The sequence below is a fragment of the Piliocolobus tephrosceles genome, chromosome 11 (genome assembly GCF_002776525.5).
Source record: "Piliocolobus tephrosceles isolate RC106 chromosome 11, ASM277652v3, whole genome shotgun sequence".
Lineage (NCBI taxonomy): Eukaryota > Metazoa > Chordata > Mammalia > Primates > Cercopithecidae > Piliocolobus > Piliocolobus tephrosceles.
The window spans coordinates 42,097,701-42,114,624 of NC_045444.1; the positions used below are offsets into that span (position 1 = coordinate 42,097,701).

The window sequence follows — 16,924 nt, forward strand, 5'->3', positions numbered from 1 at the left end:
GATCTCAAATGTTATGGTGATGGTTACAGAACTTTGTGGGTATACTAAAAACCACTGAATTTTATACTTTAAATGAGTGAATTGCATAGTATGTGAATTCTCTCTCAACAACGTTGTTATAAAAAAATTTTAGTGTGTGTAGTCAACTAAGATGCTTGTTTAAAATACAGGTTCTTGAGTCTCAGGTCAAAGGACAGAATCTGTAGTCACTGGGTACAGGCAACTATATTTTAAACAAACATCTCTGGTGATTCTAATGAGATGATCCACACTTTTAAGGAAATAAAAAAGAGATGATTTATTTTGATATGTCCCCTAAAGCAACTAAAGAAATTCCACAAAAGTGTAGAATAATCAATTTTTAAAGAACTATCCTTCAGAAATCATAATTTGGTCTAATTCCCGTTTTTTCCATTATGAATGTGAATATTACCAGAATAATAGGAACCATGATGAAAAAAGTTTTCACTAGTGCCAGGTCAGGAGTCTTCCCAGATAATAATTAATATGAGCACTTAACAGACTGCAAAGAAATTTTCTGAACATTTTCTTACTGAATCTTCACAAAGACCTCGTAGAGTTGTAAGAGCTATAAAAACCACCCATCTTCTGCAGATGGGAAGATGGATTCACCAAGGTTAACTGTTTTGCCTCAAAACACCCAAGTGATAATTGAACAATTGGTTTGGAAACCAGTTCTTCTGACACATAGTTCAGCACTCTTCACTCTAAAAAATCTGCCTTTAAAAATGCTTTTTCAGCATGTACCAGCATGGCCTGCCCCTAACCTTTAGAAGCTATTGTTTGAGCACATTTGTAAAGTTCTGTTGTTAATGGTGGTAACAAATTGCACATCTTTTTTTTCTATCTGCAACACAAAAAGAAAAGGCACAATTTGACACATTTACCCCAAATTCTCTATGACATGCTTGTGTAAAAACCTGGATTCTTTGTATGTCAGTAGGGAGGAGCATATGTGAGTGTGTGTGTATATATATTGAGAGACAGAGAGAGACACATTGTATCTCTGTGTGTATGTGAACTGTTAAATAAAACTAACATTTACTGGATAACTACTGTGCTGTAAATCTGCTTTCCTCCTGTCACCAACCTCTTCCTCAATTTCTTGAAGATATATGCATCTGGCTCACTCCCTGCTCCACTCAGATCTCTCCATTCTCGTGAGGTGAATTAAATGTCCTTCTGAATGCTGCAGGCCTCTCAATTCCTTGATCTCATCTTTATTAACCTTCATCTCCATCCCACTTTAGGTATCCACTCTGGACCACATCATCAGCCTGAGCTTCCCCATCTTTGAAATATTTATTCCAAATATCCCACTGGCCACAGTTCTCTAATATGACCTCAAGGAATTCTCCAAGCATCTGGCCAACCCATTTTTCTCTATACTTCTTTCAAGAAACTCTTAGATTCTGTGTTCTTCTCTTAAGCTATACTCTTGTCAATTCCCAAACTTCCTGGCACCATTGTCCTTTTTCCACAGACACCTAAAAGAATCTCTGCCCAGGCAACCTGGTGATCTTCTCCTTCCTCTGTGTCTACTTCCAGTCCTCCCTCGAGCCTCATGGAGGCTCAATGCTGCCTGGAAACCCTTCCAGTCTTTACAGTTTGTCCACTTTCTTCAGGTCTTTCAACACAATAAGCCGACCTTAAGGCCAGTAAGCTTTTTTTTTTTTTTTTTTTTTTTTTAATGGAGTCTCGCTCTGTTGCCCAGGCTGCACTGCAGTGGCACAATCTCAGCTCCCTGCAACCTCTGCCTCCTGAGTTTAAGCAATTCTCTTACCTCAGCCTCCCGAGTAGCTGGGACTACAGATATGCACCACCACATTTGACTAACTTTTGTATTTTTAGTAGGGACGGGGTTTCACAATGTTGGCCAGGCTGGTCTCAAACTCCTGACCTCAGGTGATCCACCCGTCTGGGCCTCCCAAAATGTTGGGATTAAAGGCGTGAGCCAAGCCACTGTGCCCGGCCAGAAGCCTTTTTTTTTTTAGGGAAAGTCTTCAATTTACTATTTCGAAATCTATAAAATTAACTGTATACCAGAACCCATCTGCTCCTGCTTTTCTTTTTCTACGTTGAGATAGGTGTGTCTGCCTTCTGCTTAAGGGAGACAAAGTACTTTTCACATATCTTTATTGTCTTCCTCTCTCTGATTCCTTCATATTTTCTTTTAAGCATACTGAATGCTCTTCTGTCTTAAAATAAAAAGAAAACAAACAAAAAAAACCTTTCTTGCCTCAAGCTTTCCAGAATCTGTTATCCTTTTATTTAGTTGCTCAAGTTAGCAGCTTAGGAGTCGTTATTTATTCCTCCCTCTTTTTTATCCTTTATATGCAACTGTTAAACAAGTTCTATCAAATCCATCACCTCAATATCTCTTTATTCATGCATTTTTCTCTATTTTCTAATGCAAAGACTCTAAAACTGTGCTGTCCAATAAAAATGTAATGTGAGGGCCAGGCACAGTGGCTCATGCCTGTAATCCCAGCACTTTGGGAGGCCGAGGTGGGTGGATCACTTGAGGTCAGGAGTTCGAGACCAGCCTGGCCAACATGGTGAAAATATAAACATTTTCTGTACTGAAAATATAAAAAATATATATTTCCATCTGTACTGAAAATATAAAAATTATCTGGGCACGGTGGCGTGTGCCTGTAGTCCCAGCTACTTGGGAGGCTGAGGCAGGAAAATCACTGGAACCCAGAAGGCAGAGGTTGCAGTAAGCTGAGATCATGGCACTGCACTCCAGCCTGGATGATGGAGCAAGACTCTTTCTCAAAAAAATAAAAATTATATACATATATATATGTATATATAGTGAATCACATATGTAAATCGTTTTCTTTTTTAATGGAAAATACCAGAAATACATTTATGTAAAATCTTTTAATTTTTTAGGAGCCACAAAAAGTAAAAAGAAACACTAAGATTAATTTTAACAGTATATTTTATTTAATCCAATATGTCAAAAATATTGTCATTTTACATGCTACAACATGGATGAAACTTGAGGGCATTATGCTAAATGAAATAAGCTAGTCATGAAAAGACAAATACTGTTGATTCCACTTACATGAGGCACCTAGGGTAGTCAAATGCATAGAGACAGAAAGTAGAATGGTAGTTTCAGGGGCTGAAGGAAGGGGAAAATGGGAAATTATTGTTCAATGGGTATAGATTTTCAGTTTTACATGATGAAAAGGGTTCTGAGTTCTGGAAATGGATGGTGGTGATGGTTGTACAACAATACGAATGTGCTTAATATCACTGAACTACACACTTAAAAATGTTTAAGTTGATAAATGTTATGTTATATATATTTTACCACAATAAAAATATTTTTAAAATATTGTCATTTAAGGCCAGGCATGGTGGCACATGCCTGTAATCCCAGCACTACAAGAGGCTGAGGTGGGCGGATCACCTGAGGTCAGGAGTTTGAGACTAGCCTGGCTAACATAGTGAAACTCCATCTCTACTAAAAATAGAAAAATGAGCTGAACATGGTGGTGCATGCCTGTAATCCCAACTACTCGGGAGGCTGAGGCAGGAGAATTGCTTGAACCGAGACAGAGTCATTGTACCCCAAACTGGGTGACAGAACAAGACTCTGTCTCCAAAAAAAATATATATATATATATATATATATTTTACATGTGTATGTATATATAATAACATATACATTTAAAATGACTATAAAATGACTAGTCATTTTAACGTCATAAAATATATGTATATTTAAATATGTATATATTTTATATACATGTATATATTTTACATATATACATGTGTATTTTATATATAAACTATGTATATTTATATTTTAACATATAATTTTATATAACATAAAATATGTATTAACATATATAGTCATTTTAACATGTCTAAAAAATATTAGTGAGATATTTTACATCTTCAATTTGAATTAGCCACATTGTAATAGATATTTGTTGCTAGTGGACACCATATTGGACATCATCATCTCTTACCCATGTCCATCATAACTTTATGGGATGCCAGGAGGAAGCTTCCAGTGGTCTCCTTGCTTCCTGTTGGGGCCCCCCCTTAGACGTTCTACAATATAGACCCTTATAAGGGCGCCCCTTATATATTCTACATACTACAGCCAGAACGATTTTGCTAAAAATAAAATTTCATGTTGTTTTGCTCTATAGAGCTCAGCATGTTTCTCACAGTTCTGTGAGCTCTTATGATATTTACAAGGATCTGCATAAACTGAACCTTGTCTACCTTCCAGCTTCATCTCTTCCTTTTCATAGTCCACAACATAGCACATGCACACACAAAAAATAAATTTATTTTTGCTTTTTAAAGCTATTATGATCTTCTTGTCTTCTGGGTCATTGCATATTCTGTTGCTTCTATTTAGAATGCTCCTCTTCATCCCTCTTATCCCTGTTCATCCTCAATAGGCTAACTGCTGCTCGTACTTCAACTCTCCCCAGAAAACTTCTCTGATCCCGTAGGTCTGGATTAAGTGTTCTTTCTGTGTGCTCACATGGAACTCTTAACTCCTTTTACCATATCCTCTATCCACACTTTTTTTTTTAGAGATGAGATCTCACTATGTTGGTCAGGCTCGTCTCCAACTCCTGGCCTCAGGCAGTCTTCCTGTTTCAGCCTCCCAAAATGTTGGGACTACAGGAATGAGCTACCATGCTAGGCCTTGTCACACCATTGATACTTTCTTTATATTTGGTTGCCTCCTCCCTTGACTCTAAGTATAGTGAGGGTAGGGACAGCTTTTTTATCCCCAGCCCCAAGCATAATGCCTAGCACACAGTAGGTTTTCAATAGATGTTCACTGAGTAAATGAATAAATATCTTACTTTTCAGGACCAGAAAAAAAGAAAGGGAACCTTTCTGATTTACAAATTTTCTTTGATTTAAAAGTATTTGTGTCTCTTGTTATTTCTGGATTTCTTGGATCTCATAAATTTCTAAATAAATTTCCTTGAAAAAAAATAGCTTAAGGTAGGTTTGAAATGGTAAAGAGCAAGAAATAGACAAAATAAACAAAGACAAGAAACCTTGCCAAAGAGAATGACTGAATTGCACAGCATATATTAGAAGAATTAACATTCAATTTTGTAGCAAAATAACTTATTAAAGGTAACTATGAGCTCCATGTCACTCAATCTAATAGGCATTTTAAATCTTGGGTATCTAACCTGACTTCTCAGGTGCCAGACTTTTCCCATTGGGATCCCTGAAACTTTGTTCTTCTGCTTTTTCTTTTTTCTCCTTGGCTGTATCTGTTCACTCTTCTTTCTCAGCCTTTCAAGGTGAGAGTTACTCAAAGCCAGAGAGCCCTCAACTAGTGTGATAACCCTGACAACACTGCTTCTCATCAAAATATGTATGTTTGAGTCACAAGGGCACCGTATGTCTATATGCTTATTTTTGTCCCAGAGGGAATTTTTCTTTTTAATAATTAGAATTTAGGTTCTGTTGTGGGAAATTGAGATCCCAAATCAAGTGACTTAAAAATGAAGAAAGTTTATTTCTCTCTCATAAAAGTCCAGATGCAGACAGCTCAATGCTGGCATGGTGGCTCCACAGCTGTCTACCACCCAAGTTGTCACCACCTGCCCAGATGCGGCCTTCCTTTTTAAGTTGCAACCCTCACTTTCCAGCTAGATTGAACCACTAGACTAAGTTCTGGCTAATGGGACCTGAGGGGAAATAAGGTTCACAACTTCCGGGATGTGTTCCTAAGGAAGGAGATGTGGGCTAGGCTCAATGGTTCAAGCTTGGGTTATAATCTCAGCACTTTGGGAGGCAAAGACGGGTGGATCACTTGAGCCCAGAAGTTTGAGACCAGCCTGGGCAACATGGCAAAACCCTGTCTCTACAAAGAATACAAAAATGTGGCCAGCGTGGTGGCTCACGCCTGTAATCCCAGCACTTTGGGAGGCCGAGGCAGGCAGATCACTTGAGGTCAGTAGTTGGAGACCGGCCTGGACAACATGGTGAAACCCCGTCTCTACCGAAAAAATACAAAAATTAGCCGGGCGTGGTGGCGCATGCTTGTAATCCCAGCTATTCGGGAGGCTGAGGCAGGAGAATCGCTTGAACCCAGGAGGCAGAGGTTTCATTGAGCCGAGATAGCGCCACTGCACTCTAGCCTGGGCTACAGAGTGAGATCGTGTCTCAAAAAAAAAAAAAAAAAAAAAAAAAAGCCAGGCTTGGTGGCCCATGCTTGTAGTTCCAGCTACTCGGGTGGATGAGGGGATGAGGTGGGAAAATCACTTGAGCCCCGAAGGTCGAGGTTTCAATGAGCGGAGATCACACCACTGTACTCCAGCCTGGGTGACAAAGCAAGACTCCGTCTCAAAACAAAACCAAACAAAAAATGTCTTTTTTTTTTTTTTTAATTCTTTGGAGCAAATGTGTTACTACAATAAAAGGTAGAACAGATATTGGAGACAAGTAGCAGTCTTTAACCTTTAACACAGTCGCTTAGCATTTCTTCAGACTTGACACTAATGATACAGCCTTGGGGTACAAATGTAAAGGTGAGATAACCTTGATTTGATTTCTGCTTTGAACGTCTCTACCTGTGTGAACTTGGGCAAGTTACAATGTTTTCGAGTGTTTGTTTCTCCCTTTAATACTCTATGCAAAGCTCCACACTACAGAGTTTGTCATATTGTACTGCAGTTTACCTTTGTGTTTGCCGCTGCTTGGTTCATCACCCTACACACAGCAATCTCTGTTAACAGTTAAGGGGTTTTACTTAGTACTTGCTCCCCCATCTCTATAAGAGCTTTCTCCTTTCCGTATACATTCACAAGAAACCATTGTCTTTCATCCTTTTTCCTTTTCACATCAGTTACACCAGCGGTCCCAAACCTTTCAGCACCAGGGATTGGTTTCGTGGAAGACAATGTTTCCACGGGCGCGGTCGGGAAGGGACTGGGGGAGCGAAGGGGGTAGGGACGCGGGCAGGGGCAGGGGCTGGTATGGTTTGGGAATGAGACTGTTCCACCTCAGATTATCAGGCATTAGATTCTCATAAGGAGCCGGCAACCTAGATCCTAGATCCTTAGCATGGGCGGTTGACAATAAGATACCTTTTAGAGAACCTATTAGAGAATCTGTTGCTACCGCTGATCTAACAGGAGGCGGGGCTCAGGCAGTAATGCTGGCTTGCCCTCCGCTCGCCTCCTGTTGTGCAGCCGAATTCCTGCGGCCTGGGGCTCAGAGACTCCTGAGTTACCCAGTCTGGATAAGTAACCTCTCAGTCACATCAATCCCATCCTATTGTTAACACATTCCATTTCATATCCCCTCTTTTTTACTTGTTATCATTTACATATCATAAAATGCCCCCCAACTCCCGCACTTTTTTTTTTTTCTTTTTTTTAAGACGAGTCTCTCTCCGTCGCCCAGGCTGGAGTGCAATGGCGTGATCTTGGCTCTCTGCAAGCTCCGCCTCCCGGGTTTAGGCGATTCTCCTGCCTCAGCCTGTCAGTAGCTAGAATTACAGGCGTGCGTCACCACGCTAATTTTTGTATTTTTAGTAGAAACGGGGTGATATACCCATTTTAACTGTACGATTAGGTGATAGTTTACTGAATTGTACAAACATCACCATAATCCAGTTTTAGAATATCATTATCACCACAGTAGAATTCCTTTTGCCCATTTGCCCTTAAACACTCTTTTAATCAATCTCCCACATGAAATTGTGAGCCAGCATGATTATTGAGAACCCAGTGAATATTTAGTGCCATGAGAAATTCACAGAATAAAATACAATAGCTAATGTTAGCGGAGTATAGCTAGTTGATAAAATGAGACCTCAGTCAGAGATCACCATAAGAAAATACATATCCTATTCTTGGCTTTTGTGAATAGACTAGTACCATTAGACTCAAGAAACTCCTATAGTTGAGCAAATCAGCTAAATCTGGAAAAATCTTTACGACATCTTTTTCGTTTTTTTTTTTTTTTTTTTTTTTTTTTTTGAGATAAGGTCTCATTCTTCACTCAGGTTGAAGTGCAGTGGTGCTATCTTGGCTCACTGCAGCCTTGACCTCCCAGGCTTAGTGAATTCTCCTACCTCAGCCTCCCAAGTATCTGGGACTACACGTGCATGCCATCACTCCTGTGTGATTTTTGTATTTTTTGTAGAGATGGGGCTTTGCCTCTTAATCCTGTTACAATGGCAACTAAGTGCCCAACATATGAACTTTTGGGGGACATACTCAAACTATAGCAAATATGTACCTCCTTCTGTTTCCATCCATTTGTAAACAGCATCTAAATTATAGAATTTGCATCTTTCCAAGTAGACTCTAACTTACTACTCAATAAATACTTCTAATTCTAAATGCAAATTATGATTACTATAATTTTTCACGTTGGGGTACTTTCTGAAAAGAGTAATGTTTATTAACTTTCTCTGAATTAAATGTAACCAGTAGCTTTTCGGCCCTCGGGTTGGTATTAATGATAATTATCTGTGTTGATGAAGAATTATTAATAGTTATAGCCCTGAGGAGCAAAATAATGTATTTGTAAAAGCTACTTGTTCCTGTAGGTAATGAGTAAAGCAATCCAGTTCTTTTTCATCCAGCAAGCCACAAGTACTAGAATAATTCCCTGATACCAGGTGTAGATGACTCTCCTCCCCACCCGTGTCCTTGTCTCTTCTTGAGCCCCCACCCCCCCTTTTTTTTTTTTTTTTTTTTGAGATAGAGTCTTACTCTGTCACCTAGGCTGGAGTGCAGTGGTACGATCTTGGCTTACTGCAACCTCTGCATCCTGGGTTCAAGTGATTCTCCTGCCTCGGACTCCCAGGTAGCTGGGACTACAGGCACCCAGTATCATACCAGGCTTTTTGTTTGTTTGTTTGTTTGTTTGTTTGTTTGTATCTTTAGTAGAGACAGGGTTTCGTTATATTGGCCAGGCTGTTCTTGAACTCCTGACCTCACGTGATCAGCCCACCTTGGTCTCTCAAAGTCCTGGGATTACAGGCATGAGCTAGCCTGTTCTTGAGCCTTTATAATGGCCAGCAAATCATCAGGGACAACCTACTTGAGGAACTCATTCACGTAATATGATTATGGGGTGGGGGAGACAGAATGCATGAAGTTAAGAAACACTTGTTTTTAGCACTTGAACACCTGCCTCCACCAGTTTCATTTTATGTGAAAAAAAAAATAGAGAGGAGAAGTTGGAGTAAGCTTCTTTCACCCTCTAGCAGTGCAAATTCCTGACTGCAAGGAGCTCTGGGCAGAAGTCTTCCACTTTCAGAATTATGGCAGCCTAGAGTGCTCATGTATTCAATGAAGAATTTGAGAAAGTATGTGCTCAAATGCAGTGGTTCTGTACCTTGTCTGCATATTAGAATCACCTGGGTAGCCTTTCAAAACAGCTACCAATTAAGTAAGTATATTTGCCGGTGGGATCTAGGCATCGGTATTTTTTTAAAGCTTGCCAGGTACCTCCAATGTGCAGCCAAGGCTGAGAACCACTGGCTTAATAGTAAATTTCTCATGTGGACATGCTAACTGTTCTCAAGCAGTGGCTCTCAGCCTTAGCTGAACATTGGAATCACCTGAGAGTTTAAAAAGCTGTTGATGTGGGGGAAATGGGGAAATGTTGGTCAAAGGGTACAAACTTTGAGTTATAAGATGAACAAGTTTTGGGACCTAATGTATAGCATGGGTGGTGATGGATGTGTTAACTTGATTGTGGTAATCATTACACAGTGAACACATATACCAAATCATCATGTTGAACACCTGAATACATTAAATATTTGTCAGATAGATAGATAGATAGATAGATAGATAGATAGATAGATAGATGCTGATGCCTGGACTCACCCCTAGAGATCCGGATCTAATTGGTCTTGGTTTAGGCTCAAGCAAGCATCAGCATTTTTCAAAGCCTTCCTCATTGCATCTAATGTACAGTCAGAGTAAAAACCAGTACCTGGACTGGGAATAAACATTTTGGCTCATACCCAGCTCTGAGGGAAGGATGCTCAACACCTCCTGGACAAAAAGTGCCAGGAGCTGAAGCAAGAAATGTGAAAACAGTGCCAGAGGTAGAAGTCACCTGCTTCAAAAGGGGTTTAAGGTCAATCCTTGTGTATTAGTCAGGGTTTTCCAGAAGAACAGAACAAATAGGATATATATATATCCTATTTTATATATAATATATAATATATCCTATATATAATATATAATATATCATATCCTATATGTAATATATATTATAATATATATATATATCCTATTTATAGGGAGTTTATTAAGGAGTATTGACTCACACCAATCACAAGGCAAAGTCCCACAGTAGGCTGTGTGCAAGCTGAGGAAGAAAGAAGCCAGCAGTGGTTCAGTCCAACTCCAAAAGCCTCAAAAGCAGGGAAGCCGACAGTGCAGCCTTCAGTCTGTGGCTGAAGACCCGATAGCCACCAGCAAACCACTGATATAAGTCCAAGAGTCCAAAGGCCAAAAAACTTGGAGTCTGAAGTCCAATCCAGCATGGGAGAAAGATGAAAGCCAGAAAACTCAGCAAGTCAGCTTATCCCACCTTCTTTTACCTGCTTTGTTCCAGTTGCACTGGCAAGCAATTGGAAAGTGCCCACCCACATTGAGAGTGAGTCTCCCTCTCCCAGTCCACTGACTCAAATGTTAATCTCCTCTGGCAACACCCTCACAGACACACCCAGAAACAATGCTTTACCGGCTATCCAGGCATCCTTCAATCCAATCAAGTTGACACCTAATATTAATCATCACACCTTGTGAATGATATGTGTGTGACACAGACTGAGAATAGGGGAAATCTGTCTCTAACCAAGAGAGATGTAGGGAGCATAGATGATAGAACTGCATTTTAAATATTCCATAATTTTCGACATTTGGTGTGTTAGGCCATTCTTGCATTGCTGTAAAGAAATACCTGAGAGACTGTATTTTTTGTTGTTGTTTTATTTTAATTTAATTTTATTTTATTTTTGAGATGGAGTCTTGCTTTGTCACCCAGGCAGGAGTACAGTGGCGCCAGTCCCCACTCACTGCAACCTCCGCCTCCTGGGCTCAAGTGATTCTCTTGCCTCAGCCTCCCCAGTAGCTGGGATTACGGGCGCGCACCAACATACACTGCTAATTTTTGTATTTTTAGTGAACATAGGGCTTCACCATGTTGGCCAGGCTGGTCTCGAACTCCTGGCCTCAGGTGATCCACCCTCCTCAGTCTCCCAAAGTGCTGGGATTACAGGCATGAGCCACCTCACCTGGCCAGAGACGGTAATTTTTAAAGAAAAGAGATTTGATTGGCTCACGGTTATGCAGGCTGTACAGGAAGTATGATGCTGGCATCTGCTCAGCTTCTGGGGGTGGGCCTCAGGAAACCAACATTCATGGTGAAAGGCAAAGCAGGAGCAGGCACTTCACATGGTCAGAGCGGCAATAAGGGGCGGGGGGAAGGTGCCACACACTTTTAAACAGATCTCACGAGAAATCATTCACTATCACGCAAAGACAGTACCAAGAGGATGGTACTAAACCATTCATGAGAAAGCACCCTGTGACCCAGTCACCTCCCACAAGGCCCCGTTCCAACTCTGGGGATTACAACTGGACATGAGATTTGGGTGAGGACACAGATCCAAACCATATCATTTGGTCATCCTCTTTACATATTTGAGCAGAACTGGATCCAACAAGCTTTCCTGAAAAGGCCCCCAATCCAAAAGTGTACCCTCTGCTTCACCTCTCCCATCAGCCATAGTGACTGACAAAACCCACTAAGTGAGAGCCTTTTTGGTTAAGGTAGGCCAGTAAAGCAATTTCACATTCTCTGTTGGCTTTAGAGCTCTAAATCAACTTTACGTCCCCTGTTGGTTTTAGAGATCAGCCTCATTTGCTTTATCAGATGCACCTACATAGCCTGAACTCTTGAAATTTGAGGAGTGAACATTTAAAAGGGATCTTTTTATTATTATTATTATTATTATTATTATTATACTTTAAGTACTAGGGTACATGTGCACAATGTGCAGGTTTTTACATATGTATACATGTGCCATGTTGGTGTGCTGCACCCATTAACTCGTCATTTACATTAGGTATATTTCCTAATGCTATCCCTCCTCCCTCCCCCACCCCACGACAGGCCCCGGTGTGTGATGGTCCCCTTCCTGTGTCCAAGTGTTCAATTGTTCCATTCCCACCTACGAGTGAGAACATGTGGTGTTTGGTTTTCTGTTCTTGAGATAGTTTGCCGAGAATGATAGTTTCCAGCTTCATCCATGTCCCTACAAAGGATGTGAACTCATCCTAAAAGGGATCTTCTGTGGGCTCTGAAATTTCCGAATTGCCTGAGAAAAAAAGTTCCAAAAATGGAAGGCCTCAGGTGATGAAGAAATAACCATAACATGAGGAACAGGATCCCCCAAAAGATGACAAAGTTGAAGTCGCCAGAGGCCAAACACACTTCCCTCATAGTGAACTGAACAGTATAGTTTAAATTTGCATTGGGTGGAGAAATGGCTGTGTCCGCATTTCCTGATTCAGAATCAATTGAAGATGCTCATGTTCTAATGCCTGAGGGTGGAATGCAGAGGGTGATTTGGAAATGTTCAGGCTTGGTAGAGCAGAGCTCTTCAATGACTGTCCTCTTGGACATTCTGTATTATATTTGAATTAGATCAGCCTGTGTCCTGTTCTAGTTTAAACCAAAATGTAATTATGAGCCATTATTTGTTTAAATTACTGTAAGCAAACACAATGGTTTATTTATTTTTAATTCAGAAATTGATTGTGAAACTTGTGGTTTGCTCAGGAGTGATTTTGAAACCTCTGTTTTCTGCTCTGGCTCTCGGCTTGCTGACCAAGTGGTCATTTATCGGGAGTGCTCTGCAACTCAAGGAAGTGGAAATTCTAGGCCCTCACGGTGCTACCTGTTGGGGCCAGCCTTACAGGTCAGCTGGAAGTGACGGTGACCCAGCTACCTCGACACCAGGTCTCTCCCCTGCTCCCATCGGAGTGTCTGAGGCTTCCACCACTCAGTTTTCACCAGGCTGGGGTAGTATCAGCTTAAATTGCACCTGAAAATGTCAAACACACCTCATCTCACTATAGGACAAGTCAGCACGTGGATTTACCTAGCACTCAGCCAACTGGAGAGGCAATGTCAGAGGGAACAGGACTCAGGATAGGTCTTTTAATTTGGAGCTTGGGTACCATTAGTGATTAGAGAGGGTTCAGAGGACATTAAAGGAGATGTTCAATGGCTTACACTACGATCACCACTTACCAATCCGTTAAGACTGGCCCAGGGTGTGAATATCAAATGGAGAAAATAAAAATCTACCTGGAGCAAGTCCCCTGCCCCAATCTTATCATCGTTTATATATGATTAAGCTACAGGGAAGGTGGTGGTGTCATATTCTTTCAGTTTGAGCCTCATGAAAATGAAGAGCAAGTCGCAAATCATTTTAATCTGCAAGGGGTCATCTGGTTGTAAGGTATGGGGATTTGGCGTGAACACGTGGTTTTCCTGAGATGTGCATTTATTTTCGGGGATGAAGAGTGTTCAGGTCAATCCATAATGTTTTTGTGTTTGAAAAGAAGGTCTCCACCTTTCTGTTCCATGAACCAGTCTCCACGGGCACCAGAGGCGACGCTCGCGGTACGGCCCGAGCGCTGGGCCCGGACTCGAGGTCTGGACCGGGGTTCCACCCGGCAGCAAAGCCCGAGGCCGGGCACCTCACGACCTCCTGGATCTGCGGCGCCTGCGCAATAAGCCTGGGGAGGTGCCAGCTCCGGCAGGCATTGGGCACCGGGGAGTCCCGCCGCTCTGGCCGCGCAGGGCACCATATCCCTCCCGGATCCCAGGCTCCCGACGCCCAGCAGAAGTGCCCTGGAGTGAGGCCTCATTCGTCCCAGCTGAGCGTTTCGTTGCCAACTCGTTGCGCGAGGTCTGAATGCACAGTGGAAACAACTTAGGGTGGGTATGGGAAAAAAAGAAACATATTTCAGAAGCACTCACCAAGATAAACTCTTAAAAATAAAGATCGTCATACAATAATTTAACTAGAGCTAACAGACTGAATGAGTATGGACATCAGAAAAGAGGCTTTCGGCTGGGGGATGTAGCTCAGTGGTAGAGCGCGCGCTTCGCATGTGTGAGGTCCCGGGTTCAATCCCCGGCATCTCCAAAAGCAGCCAACGTTAGAGTATTTTTCCTCTTCCTCCTTTCATGTTGGTATTTTAGAATATTTACCCCGTTACCTATAAAAACATTTTGCTCGCATCTAGGTGCCCAAAAACAGTGTAAAAAGAGGGCAGAAAAAAATCAGCGAAGCTCAAGGAAACCACCTTTATGACTGCTTGAAGTAAAAGTGAAACCGAGAATTAGCTTTCATTAATATTTATGTATTTGCATGAGTCCAGCGTTTAAAGGACGTTATTGAACTTTGAGGCACCTGTGATACTCACAGAAAAAAACTATGGGTCAAAACGCTTTGCATTGGCCGGGAATCGAACCCGGGCCTCCCGCGTGGCAGGCGAGAATTCTACCACTGAACCACCAATGCTTACAGCATGAAAAAGTTTCTTTTGCTTACTAGAAGACATTTACACCCTGGTAATACTTCTACCCTAGTAAGGATCGTGTACTTCTGCATTCAAAACAGAAAACAATCAAACTTTTAATAACATAATTATCATAAAACGTTAGAAAAACATTAACATTTACAAAAATTTTCATTATACTAACTTCTTTAGAACTTTATGAGATTCTTTCTTCTGAAACTTTGGTGAAGAAGGCAAATGAAGATTTTGTTATATATGCACAGGATTACACAATCACCTAGCCTATCTTCAGACACTTAGATAATTTATAACAACTCTCCCTCCAGCCCTCTGCCATTGTTTTCTTTTATTATTTTACCTATTCAGACAAATACATAATGGAGATTTGTTAGAAATTGGGAATAGAGGCAAAGAAACAGGGACCAGAAATTGGAACACTGACCCAAATTTCTAATTTGGAAATTGGTAAATTGGAACTATGTGATTTGCGTAGGGAACTTGAAATATTGATTATTCTAGCCAAGTGACCTGAATTCTCTAAGCTGCCCCTTCCTTCATTTAAGACCCCTTTTAACTCTAATAGTATGAGTCTGATCCTTTACCCTTAGTTTCCAAGGAAAGTGAAATTGTGAATGACACAACAAAAGATATAGGAGGGGGAAAAATAAAGTGAAGGAAAAGAATTTATGGAAATGATTCTAAATACAAGATAAAAGGCTGTGGATATAGGCAACATTGGCTTTTTATCTCTGGGAGGGAAATTACTAACAATTTCCAGAATCTTTGGTCAAGAAGAATTTGGGGAAAAGTTATGAGAAAATAACAGCTAACACATAGCAGTAACTGTGTGCTGGGCTTTGTAAGTACACTACACATGGACTTCAACCCCATGAAGTAGGAAGCTGAGGCTCGTAGAGGCAAGACTGGAACATACAGTGTTATGTTCAGTGTTGGAGTGCTTAGCACTGCCAATTCAGTCTACAACAGAATAGCCCACTGTGTATTGAAACGCAAATGCTGCATGTAGTTTAGGACATTATATATTAAGAATAATAGAATGGTGTTAGAGAAAGATCATAAAAGTCTACTGAAATAAGGTAATGACTTCTCCATTAAGATTTATCTTTAAGGACTTCTTAGTGTGTGGGTAAAGAGCAAAATCTGAAGACGAATACAGAATTATAAAGACATAAAAGATATGAAGGGATTAGGGAATTAGAGAATCAGACTATAATCCTAAATAACCTGTGGAAGAACAAGGTCAACTCATTTTACTTTTTCTAACTTTAGTTTATTCTTTAAAATGAAAGAAATGGGGGAGAAATGGGGTTTTACAATCCCATTCTGAAGTGATGTACCTTTCCAGAGGTGCTTCAGGGCCATTGGCTGGTGAGGCCTCACTTTCATGGTGGGGATTACAGGTGTGCACCACCATGCACAGCTAATTTTTTAATTTATTTTATTTTTTGGAGAGAGGAGAGAGGTGTTTCGCTATGTTAGCCAGGCTGGCCTCGAACTCTTGAGCTCATTCAATCCTCCCTGCTCAGTCTCCCAAAGTGTTGGGATTACGGGGGTGAGCCACTGTGCCCGGCCCCCAAGATTCTTAAAGATTGTTTTTAATTTTGAATCCTAACTTCAAAAATCTAAAGAATCATAGATTATTTAGTTCAGAGCTTCTCAAAGTTTTTATTTTGAATGTGTAACCTAACAAACAAAGGCAAATAAATAGGGAGTTTAAAAATGAGCTGGTGGAACTGAGGGAGCAGGACAATAAAAATGAGGCTTCACCAGCCAGTCAGTGGTGAAGCTCAAGTGGGAGGCCTGAGGTCAAAGCTGCAGAGAGCCAAGATCGTGCCACTGCACTCCAGCCTGGGCGACAAAGTGAGCCCCTGTCTCAAAAAAAAAAAAAAAAAAAAAAAAAAATTCAGAACACAAGAAAAAAAAGTCTCATGTAAAACATTACTAGTGGCCTACCCAAAGGCCTTTTTGTTTATTTATTTATTTATTTTTTCACTAAAAGTCCATTCTAGTTTACCTGGCCCAAGGGACAAATGTGGTACACTAAGCCAGTTATTTCATTTTTCTTTCCAAATTGATCTGAGGTGTGCTTTTCACTGAATCCCTGCCAATGAGGGCAAGAATAGTCAGCTAGGAGTTTCTGGGAAAGATGATATGGAAGATCTCTTTTACCCTTTCTCCTTGTATGAGGGAGTAATGCTTGGAGCTGCCCAACCATCCTATGACTTTAAGATCCCGCAGGAAAATAGAAAAAGGCTCTGCACCATCCTGAAATTTTTTTCATGCAGACTTTTGGT

The 16,924-nt window shown here is 40.9% G+C and overlaps 2 non-coding genes across 2 annotated transcripts; one reads left to right on the forward strand and one right to left on the reverse strand.

Moving 5' to 3' along the window:
* The first annotated feature begins 14,161 nt into the window (after positions 1–14,161).
* On the forward strand, positions 14,162–14,233 carry TRNAA-CGC. The gene has a single exon. It is a non-coding gene; the product is annotated as a tRNA-Ala (tRNA).
* A 307-nt stretch (positions 14,234–14,540) lies between these two features.
* TRNAG-GCC lies at positions 14,541–14,611 on the reverse strand. Its single transcript has one exon. It is a non-coding gene; the product is annotated as a tRNA-Gly (tRNA).
* Positions 14,612–16,924: the final 2,313 nt, after the last annotated feature.